Source organism: Aptenodytes forsteri, unplaced genomic scaffold (assembly GCF_000699145.1).
Source record: "Aptenodytes forsteri isolate BGI_AS27 unplaced genomic scaffold, ASM69914v1 Scaffold54, whole genome shotgun sequence".
NCBI lineage: Eukaryota > Metazoa > Chordata > Aves > Sphenisciformes > Spheniscidae > Aptenodytes > Aptenodytes forsteri.
Window position 1 is genome coordinate 15,459,103 of NW_008796044.1, and position 10,626 is coordinate 15,469,728.

Below are 10,626 nucleotides of genomic sequence, written 5' to 3' on the forward strand. Positions count from 1 at the left end.
TTAACAAAATTACAATTTAAACATTATTTATAGGGTAACCTTGTCTCCAAAACCTCTTACAGCTGAAATAAATTAGGGCTCATCCATCATAAGCAAATGCTGCCGTTCCGGTCTCCTCTGGCGCAGTTTCATACCAGACTAGGCAATTTCCCAGGATTTCACCAAGCACCTGGATCTGATCCGATCTCGGCTGCCTTCGGCCACGCTCGGCTGCGTGGTTAATGCACCCTGCCGGCACGAGTGGCCCAGATGAAGTCAGCACAACATTAAGGTAATCTGGAGCTGCCTGATTCAGATAATCAAAGTCAGATCCCCAGGGCTCGTGTCCCCTGAGAAATCAGTGCAAAACATCCAGGATGTGAATCGTCAGTGCCACAAGCATTCACATCAAGTCCTCCTGCTCCCCACTGAAATTAATTTCTCCTGGTTCAGCCTAACCCAGTTCCCAAACTCAACTGAGCTCAGCAACACGGAGGTAATTTCAGAGAGGAGCGAAGGTGTTGTGGTGGAAATTAGTGCAAAAAGCTGCAACTCAGCAGCATCGTCTCTGCCTGCTCTTTCAGACGTTCCAGATGGGTCATTGGACATATTTCCATTTGAAGGTAGGAGAGTCATCTTCCCTCACTTCCTACCCACTCTCTTATTTTAAGTAATGAATCACGTTTTACTTTTTCCTCTTTTTCCCCTTTTTCCCTTATGAAGCTGAAAATGCAGATCAAGCTTTTCTAGTCCTTTGAAGCTCCAGACTTTTGCAACACCAGCAGCAAATAACCTCTGCTGCTATTACACATTATTTTATCATTAAGTGTCATTTTTCATAGAAGGAAGACACTTTTCTGATTTCTTAAAATAGTCCCCATAGCGATAGACCTTGGTTTTTCCCTAATTAGCAAACTCACTTCTGATATCAGAAATAAGGGAAATATTCCTCTCTGAAACTTCAGGATTAACTTTGAACCTCCTGAACCATGGAGGAGGTGAGAAGACCATGCATCGTGTTGGGTCTTTTTTTTTTTTTTGTCAGAGAAAGATGACTTTATATACTTTTATAACAGAACATGAGACCCTGGAAATTATTTCTGTGTAAAAAATGACAGGGAAAAGCAAAGCAGCAAACAAAATTGCCCCAGAGCTGATGGCATGTCACCAGTGCAGCACGCACGATGTCCTTCAGCTGACAGCAGCTTCATTAGCAGCTGGGCATGCTACATTTGCTCCAAGGTGCCTAAAACATGCCAGACTGACAGCTCTTCGGTTGCTTTATTGGGCCTGTTAGAGACAGTAGCAGGGAATCAATTAGCAGTCAGAATATTTAAGTTGTAGGTAACTGTGTGGACAAACACCCCAAAGCAACGCTGAGCCCACTGCAGAGGCTCGACCAGCGTTTCGTCACCCTGAGGCTGCAGGCATTTTAAGTGAGGAGTCAGAGATGAAATTAAACAAGGACAATTTGGGCAAATTTTGCAAGAAGTTTCTCTATCATGCAGATGGAGCCATTAAATCTGGTCTGTCCCGCCAAGGAGGGATTTGCTGTGGGGCAGCTCGATCCTCACCCAGCTGCCAGGAGCCACGTTACCCCCCAAATCTCACATTTTTTCAAGTTCTTCCCCGGTGTGAAAAACCTTTCTGGACTTGGGGGGAGAGAGTTTTCTGGGTCAATCCTGTCAGACAAGTGCCTTTTACAGGCAGCAAATTAATTTCCAACGTAAAAGCAGAAAAATATGAAAACTCAAGGTAGGAAATCTAGGAAAATAATTGCCCACTTGGCCAGAGTGAAAGCAGCAGATTGCTTTGCAGGCTTATTCAGACTGTATGCAAGTGTCCAAGATTTTTCTATTGTAACTGGTAAAATAATCAATACCTGCCCACTTGTGAAGTTTAGCGAAAATAATGAACTGGCAAATATTTATAGCAAAAGCCAAAGCACATTAGGTATTCCAAAGGACTTATGTAAGCGCCACTTTCTTCAATACAGCTTTAGAGGAAACGCTTTAAGAAGCTTTATCAGCATAAAACATATTTTGAAATTCATGAAAATTCATAATTGGCATAGAAAAGTCAAAGCTATCTAAGTGGAATGACTTAACCCTGCTGGACAGTATTTTTCACTAACTATAATGGTTAATCTGCCAGTTGAGAGAGGAAAATTCTCTTCCATTGTCAAATGCAATGAAACAAAGGAAGAAACTTCTCCAGCTGATGGGGACTTTATGGAAATAAATGGAATATGGCAAGTTCTATAGAATAAGGCCCATTCTTCAAAATAAAGCAAATTAACCCTGACTAAGTTGAGGAAACTGAGACAGAGCAATTTCCTTGTGACTGAACCAAGCGCTGGGTTTTAGTCTGGCCTCAGCCTCTGTCTCCTGGGTGGGTATTTTCTTTGGACCAGGCCCTGGGGGGCTGGCATGGATTTTCAGTCGAAGTCCTTTACTCTGAAATGTTTCCACTGTTTTCACACCCATTCAGTGCTTGACTCCAACATGTATTTTAGCATACATTTATACCCTGAAATTTGTTGAGCTTCATATCTTATCCTGCCATTCTTGCAAAGAGTGGTTAAACCCCACTTACCACAGTAGATGAATTTAGAAGAAGCTTCCTCTCTCTTGGGTCTCAGGATAATTTTGTGCTTTACAGAGTTGTGTGGGGTAGTTAAGGGCACCTCAGGCTTGGGATGCATCCTTCTGTAGCTATGAGCCAGCTCCTGGTAGCAATCATTCCTTCACGGAGAATTCACTTGCCTGCTGTCATCAAATACCTCCCTATTGACAACTAGCAAATGATGCTCCCTGCCAGCCAAACCAAACAATTTTTGCTTAAAACCAACTCCATGTGTTCAAACTTCCTCCTACCGAGGGCTACAAATGCTTCTTATTTATCCCAAATTCAGTTAACCTCTCTGTGGCTAGGTTCTTGTACATTCTCTATTCTTTGCTGAAATTCTTTGCTGAGACCAGGGACACTGGCTGTTTACCCTGTTACATTAAATGGGTCCTTCCTGGTTCCCTATTTAGAGGAATCCACAAGTGCCACCAGTGGATACCCCTGGGCTGGGCTCGGTTGACCGCAGCCTCCTCCCTGCCATCGCTTCTTGCTGGCTTCTGCTCCTCCCTTAACCTCAGGCTGTTGTTGTGTTACACAGACTTCTCAGAGCTGTTTAAAAAGAGATCATTTTGGGTCACAAGACTTTACCTGAATCCTCCTCTTTTCTGGCATTTATCATCTGCTGAATTTTTGGGTTCTGCATCAGAAGAAGCCAGCATGTCAAAGCAAAAGCGGTTGCCAAGGCTTGTTGAGTTTCAAATGAAAGCCACGAATACCACCAAACCACGTAGGATTTGGCTCTTTTGAGTTAGAATGGGTGAAGATTTGTAGCCTACTAAAATCTAAGATCAAATGAAATCTCCAGCCATTCTATACAACTAAAATGAATCATTCCCCCTCAACAGATTGAAACCACTATACCTCCCAAGGTTCTCTTTGTAATCTACTCAGCCAACAGTCATTTCTACTCTCTCTATATAATTAGCTTTTGTTACAAAACTGTGAACTCCAAGAAACACGCTGTCCACCTGTCACTATCTTCCACAGCCTCCAACACAGAACTGATGATGCAATTTTTCATAGAAATACTGCTTAGTCTCTATCATGAATTCTTTGGGGCAAGGAATGATTTTTTTCCTCTTTTTGTGTGTTGTGCCTGACACAGCAGGGGCCAGATTTGCATTAAGAAGCATATAATAGGATCTACAGCATAACGCAGTATAATGAGTGATAACAAGCAGAGTGGTAAGTGGTGTCATTTAGCGCATAGTATCCCTGTGGTTCCCCATCATCAGCTTTTTATTGAACAGGCTTGTCCTCACAGTTTCTTACTGATCTAAAAGTTTGTCTCTATCATTATGCCTGTCTGAGTGCCTATTTAACGCTTTTCTGCTGCAGCTCCTCTTTTCCTCTCCCTCTTTCTCAGCCTGCTCCAGGGAGTTGGGGACTGCATTCCTGTTTATCCCTTTTTTTCCTTTTCTCTCTTTTTTTTTTTCCCCCCACTATTTCCTTTGCTGCTTCACTTCCCAACTTTGTAAGCAAAGTGGACAGTCAAGCGCTTCTGAAGGCCAACACGTGACATGCAACCACAGAGAGGCAGATTGGCCCCAAGACCAAAGATGATCCTCGCAACACCCCTTCTGCTTCCTCCACTGTTTAAGAAACTAAACCCAAACACTTTTCAGAGCACATCACTGCCAACTCTTCCTCAACTCTCGTTAGCATCTACTTAGGCTCCATTTGCAATACCCCTTCCAGACCGAAACACACAAAATGAGAAGGCAGCTTTGCTCTGACTTGCGCCCTCAGGCTAATGCCTTTGAGACAGACCTGCCTCCCACCAGACCTGACAGCGAAGGGGCTGAGGACTTTCACATCCCAAGACTGTCGTCTCAGCTTTTAGCTCTGTGTCGGCAACTGAGCATCACGCAGCCGCTCGCTCACTCCCCCCCAGTGGGATGGGGAAGAAGAAGGAAGGGGGGGGATGTTTGGAGTGATGGCGTTTGTCTTCCCAAGTCACCGTTAGGCGTGATGGAGCCCTGCTTTCCTGGGAATGGCTGAACACCTGCCTGCCCATGGGAAGTAGTGACTGAATTCCTTGTTTTGCTTTGCTTGCGTGCACGGCTTTTGCTTTACCTATTAAACTGTTTTCATCTCAACCCATGAGTTTCCTCACTTGCTCTGACTTGCGCCCTCAGGCTAATGCCTTTGAGACAGACCTGCCTCCCACCAGACCTGACAGCGAAGGGGCTGAGGACTTTCACATCCCGAGATTGTCGTCTCAGCTTTTAGCTCGCACCGCTCTCAGTCCTCTTCCCATCTGCGCCACCTCCTGCTGCTTCCATCTTCAGTCCGCACATTTCAAAACACGCAGCAGGAGCTAATACAAAGCTGCTTGCTTATATTTCTATTAATCATCTTCCCCTCGTCCCATCTGCCACCTCTATTCTTCAGTCTGGCCCACCCAGCTCACAAATTTATAGCACTCACAATGCAGAAGAGTTAATCGAATCCAATCTCTCAGCAAATTCTCTAGCATCTGCTGTTCCATATTTGGTTCCTAGCAAGGGCTGCTCAGTCCCAGCCTCATCTCCCTTGTTTGTACCACGGTTCCCATTAGACCAAATGAAGAGCGTAATTAATTAGTTGGTACCCAAACTTGAGAGTTCCACATGCATCATTAGAATAATCAAAATAGCTATGCTGTATGTGTAAATATCTTTTGACTATGTCTTCTCACTCACTATTTGCGTGGTAGCAGTAGCTAGAAGCCCCAGCTCACCCTAGGATCTCATCACTAAGGTCAGAAGTAGGTGAGAGCTGCAGACAAATAAATGGAGGGAAGGGAGAGAAAACAGGGAAAGACAGGCAAAACTTCTCCATGGTCTATACCATGTGTTCACTTGAATTACACTCATATGAGTGTGGTTTTCTAACAGAAGCTATTAAAATTAAAAAAAAAAAAAAATCAGAAGCAGTATGTTCACCTCTACCAAGCTTACCTACTTCTTTAAACAGAATTTCTCAGCAGTTAGTAGATTTTAAAGAAGAGATTTTTAAAATCATAACCACAGTGTTTGCTCTATCACAGCTACTGGGGCCAGGGTGTTTTCTGGCACAATAACAACTAGTGCTGGAGGCCAGGGCAGGTGAAGGCAGGGCTGGGGACAGGCAGCTCTGAGCACTGTCAGATGCAGAGGGTCCAACAGCCCAACAGCCCAAAACTGCCCTTTTATACCAGACCCAGCTGTTTTTCCCGAGTTTCTTCCACATGTGCCCCCTTGGGGAATACCTTGTCTTGCATGGCATCTGCTGAATTGAATGAATTCTGAATGAATGAAACCATTCCTGGCTTTCAGCAGATAGCAGTGCACGGCACATCTCTCAAGGAGACGTGTTAGCCCTTTTTGTACCAACATCGTTGGTCTGCCAACATCAGCTCAGTGGAACGGTGGGCCTGGGGACACTAATGGAAAACCTATTATCCACCAGCCCAATCCCACTTCTGCTCTCTTTTGGAGGATGGTACCTCAGGCATTCACTTATTTGACATTCATTATTTTTTCTGGAGTCCAGCTGCTTTAGCTCTACCCCTCATCTCTTTTCTCACAGTGCAAATCATTTAGACGCATGCGTAGCTCTGAAACAAAGCAGCCATTCCTTTCTGCACAGCTAAGCCCGGTGCCTTCTGCTGAAGATAATTCATGCGCCTACTGTCCTCAGCAGTGGGAATGCAAAGGAAAAGAGTTGGGGTATGTTTAATAAAAATATATCTTATACTGTTTACCGACTGAAGAGTTGTTTGACAGATACTCCATCCTTAGCTATGTTTAAATTATTCCCTAAGCAAACAATACAAACTGCACGCTTCATTTTACCCAATAGAAAAATAAAGAGAACATGCAAAATATATGGTCCTGGTATTAGATCCCATACAAAGAATATTGATTTCTCCTTTGTTTAAATATTTTCTGCCCAGTGTTTGCTCAGCAATTTATTCTTCCACTGCCTACAACAAATTAAATGTCAAAATCTGTTTATCCTATGAATTTTCAAGACTAATAATGAGTCTCCTATTTCAGCTTAAATAATGTTGTTGGTGAGATACCTCTTGATGGATTGTATAAATAAAGCCAGATACAGAGATTGAAAAACAAAAAACCCCCAAGAGCTGGGGTTTTTTCCCATTTTTCTTAGTTTACCAAAGAGGCATGTGAATACTGCGATCAGCTCTATTTTTCCTAAAACTTCTGGGGTGTTTGGGTCCTTTATAGAGGAAAGAAAAATCACTACCTGAAATGGGCTACGGAAGAGCTGCTTTGCTGCTTTCAGGTCCTTCCTACCACATCCCCTCTGTGTCCTGCCTCGGACACGGCCAAGAGGCAGGAGGGGATCAGGTGAGGCTGGGAGATGGGGGGGTCCCAGGGCACCAAGCGCCCGCCGCCCCCCCGGCAGCCCAGCATGACCCGAGCTCCCGTGGCGCCGGGTGAGTCGCATGCAAGTGGCCCCTGTGAAACCAGACTGGCTGGCTGGAGCCAAGGAGGCCAGCCCAAACAGCAGAGCCCCCCTGCACTCCAGTCAGGGCCACCCCTCGACCGACTTCGGTCATCCTTGGACAAGCCAAAACGTGCAATTTGGCCATTAGCCCAGCCTTTCAGGTCATTCCTGTAAAGCAGTGCAGATGTTGCCATAAAGACTGATAAAAATCACTTTTCACCTTGACCTTTGAAATCCGGAGCTATGTCAGACATACCAAACACCAGATTAGGGAGCAGGAGTGAATGTATCTGAGGAAGGATCTGACCCATCGCCCACCATGGCCCTTCATCCCATATCAGCCCAAGCTGGGCTCTCCAGGGCTGCCACAGAGCCTGGAATAAGATCCTAGCTAACAGTCTTTGCGTGGACTTAGTATAAATGTTTCCCACTAATTAAATTATTTGCTCACAAGCTGTAAATGGACTAAGCCTGGCAAAGACCTTTCATATCTCTATAGCCACCTTATGTTAAGTCACAAACATATTAGAGCAATTTCTTTCTCATAAGATTTAAAAGGCAGAGGGAGGAAGAGTCAATTTAGAAACATCCTGGCACTGCTGCCAGGAGCTTCTGATCATTTTCACTGCAAAAGCAGAAGTTGGGCGGCTGTCCTCTTGCTTTCCTGAAGCTCAAAAACAAAGCAACATGTAATGTAGCTCTCCAAAGCCCGAGAGCTGCCATCCACCTGCTGCCAGCAGTTCCTGCCGATTGCCACGTGCTTGGAGCCCACCCAGGACAAAAACATGAATTTTTGTATTGAGACTTTTGTAACAGGGCCAGGGACAAGTTCCTGCCTTGCTTTCCCTCCTGGCAGACTTAAAATTGCCAGCAGCAAGGAGCAGAGGGGCAGAAGGGAGCCTGTTTCCTAGTGCATATGTAATTCACGTGCTGCACCAGGGCTTTTTTAGCTGGGGAAGTTTCGATATTGACTTTTTTGGATCTGTCTCACCATGCCACTTCCCACCAAATATATTGAAAGAGAAGTTGAACAAAAGAATAAAACATCAGGGAGCTAATGGGTCTGATTCATGGTGGTGTTTCTCCAGATTTAGGTAATCCCTCTCAAAACTCCGCTTCAGAAATGCAGAAAAACCGATCGCAGAGACCAGCAGTAGGAGCAGAGCAATTTCTGTGACTGGTGATGCAGGAACAGTGACGCAGCCCTTAAGGGAAAGGAAGGATGCAGGTGGAAAGGGAAGAAAGGAAATGGCCTCAATTTATCAGTTACTAATTCAACGAACAGATTAGCAAAATGAGGAGGGCCCAGGGGTAAATAAAAAATGCTTTGGTTGCTGCTTAGCTCTGCTGTTCCTGCTGGAGGAGCCAAGCTGCAGGCACCGCAGGGCTGCTGGGCTTTCAGCAAGGGGCACAGGTGGGTATATGGGACGAGAGGGCTGAAGAGGAGAAGAGAAGCCCTCGAGGAGGGATCAAAATTCAGATAACTGAGATGTTTCTCCGGCTCTTGGTGTATACAAACTAGCGTGGTGAGGGTGGACCAGTGATAGAGACTGCAGTATAGGGACCTTTATGTTTAACAAGCTTTCTGCCTGAAGGTAAAAATGCATCTTTGAACAGTACAGGGGCGGGAGGGACGGCACTGACACCTTCGCAAGGAAGAAAGGCACAATACAAAGCAACTTTCTTATTACATCAAGGGAGGCAGATAATTATCGTACTCAAGGATCCCACCGTACCTGTGGGTATTTCCAAAGGAGTTGAAGAAATATAGCCTAATCCATAGCCGGGGGGTTACTTGTCCTGACTTTGCAGCAGGGATGAAACAGCTGTGCACAGAAGTATTTTTTTCTGTTTGTCCAAGTGTCCTTGATAAATCGCATCTCTGCCATACCTGGAGGGCTGCATACCTCCAGGTACAACCTGCCAAAGTGGCCACTCTCCAAATGAACCGTAGGCCAGGGGGGTGTTAGAGATGGTAAACAAAGCCAGCATGATCCAGGCTAACATCTCATCAGCCTTATGAGAAATGTTTCTAAAAAGGGTTAGACGAAGGTTAGACGAAGGCTCTGTTCAACACTGCACATAGTTTACCTGAAGCAGGGGCTGGGAGGGGACAGGAGCGATGGGAGATCCTGGAGGGTCCATGTTTGACACTGGTCAGGGAGAGCTCACATGGACTCTTGTGCCAGCAGGCATGTGGGGGAACGTATTTGGCTGTAAAAACACCAAAGCAAAAAATCAAGAGTGTGTTACCTGAACTGACTCCTCAGGAGTGTCTTTGGTAAGAGCTTTGCAGTAAGGAAGCCCTTAGTTTCTTAAGAAGTTGAAGATAAGGAATTTAGCAAGAATATACGGTAAATAGATAACAGTAACTTGCTTGGAGTTAAGTACGTTAACCACAATCCAAATAACAACACTGAAATTAAGGTAAGAAAAGCACGACAGCTCCCACATGACCTCTGGAGCTGCACGCATAAAATGGTTCCTTCATTTAAATAACAGTTTTGCCAAAGTTTATTTCTTACTCAGCAGCAATGCTGAGAGGGAGGGAGTATCTCTTGCAGCTTCTTCTCGTTAAGAAAATTCCAGACTCAAGAGAAGATACCTGTAACTGAGAGAAAGAGGATTTACTTCAGTTTTCTTTGCCTCCATGTACGTTGCTGAGTCTCATCCCAGTGAATTATGATAGCTCACTCAGTCCGGGACCTCTTTACATTCTTCTGGAATTAGCTCCATTAACAAGTCATGGAAATATTCCATTCAGGCGAAGGATTAGGAAATGATACACGCTCTTGGCGTGAAAATTAGCAGCACATCCGAATGAATTTACGAGCTCCCCTCCCTCTGCCCTGACACCAAAGGCTGCAGCCAGCAGTGGGCTCAGCTGGAGTAAGGGCTGTTTCATGTCTTACGAGTACTGAAGGAGATACCCGCTTTGCCTGTCATCTGCTGGGAGTCAGACCAGCTGCGGGGGAGGCCTGAAGGCACGCGTAGGGGCTGGGATGCTGCTGGAGAGGCAGGTACAGCCCTCGGGAAGGAGCCGGGCAGACCTGGGGTCCAACCTCCTCCATCGGAGGGGCCAGTTCTGCCGTGCCTGCCACTGACACCACGCACAGTTAATGGTCTATTAAACCTCTCAGCTGCTGCAAGGGGAAAGTCAGATACAAATACCGGTCACTCAACGCACTTCCCTGTTCCTGTGAATTGGTGACATCATGAGGAATTGCTGTGAATCTGCTTTCCACTCATCTACAGCAGCCACGCGATTTCAACTGTCAAACGCTGCTTGGGAGTTTATTGTTGAGGAAACACAATCCTTGAGGTCCCTTCCAACCCGGTATTCCACGATTCTATGGCTGATTTCATGAAACAAGCATATACAGGGCTGGTTCATTAGGACTCACGAGCTGGAAAATGCTGTCAAAATACGCTGAATAAAAATATAGATTAGGGGAAGAAATACAACGTAAAATGCCTCTTTGAACATTACTGTCAACGAACCCAGTAGTACAAACACTTTTATAGTATGTTTGCTTGTGAAAGAGACTGTGAAGGTCGTTATTCTGTGACTATTCGTATATT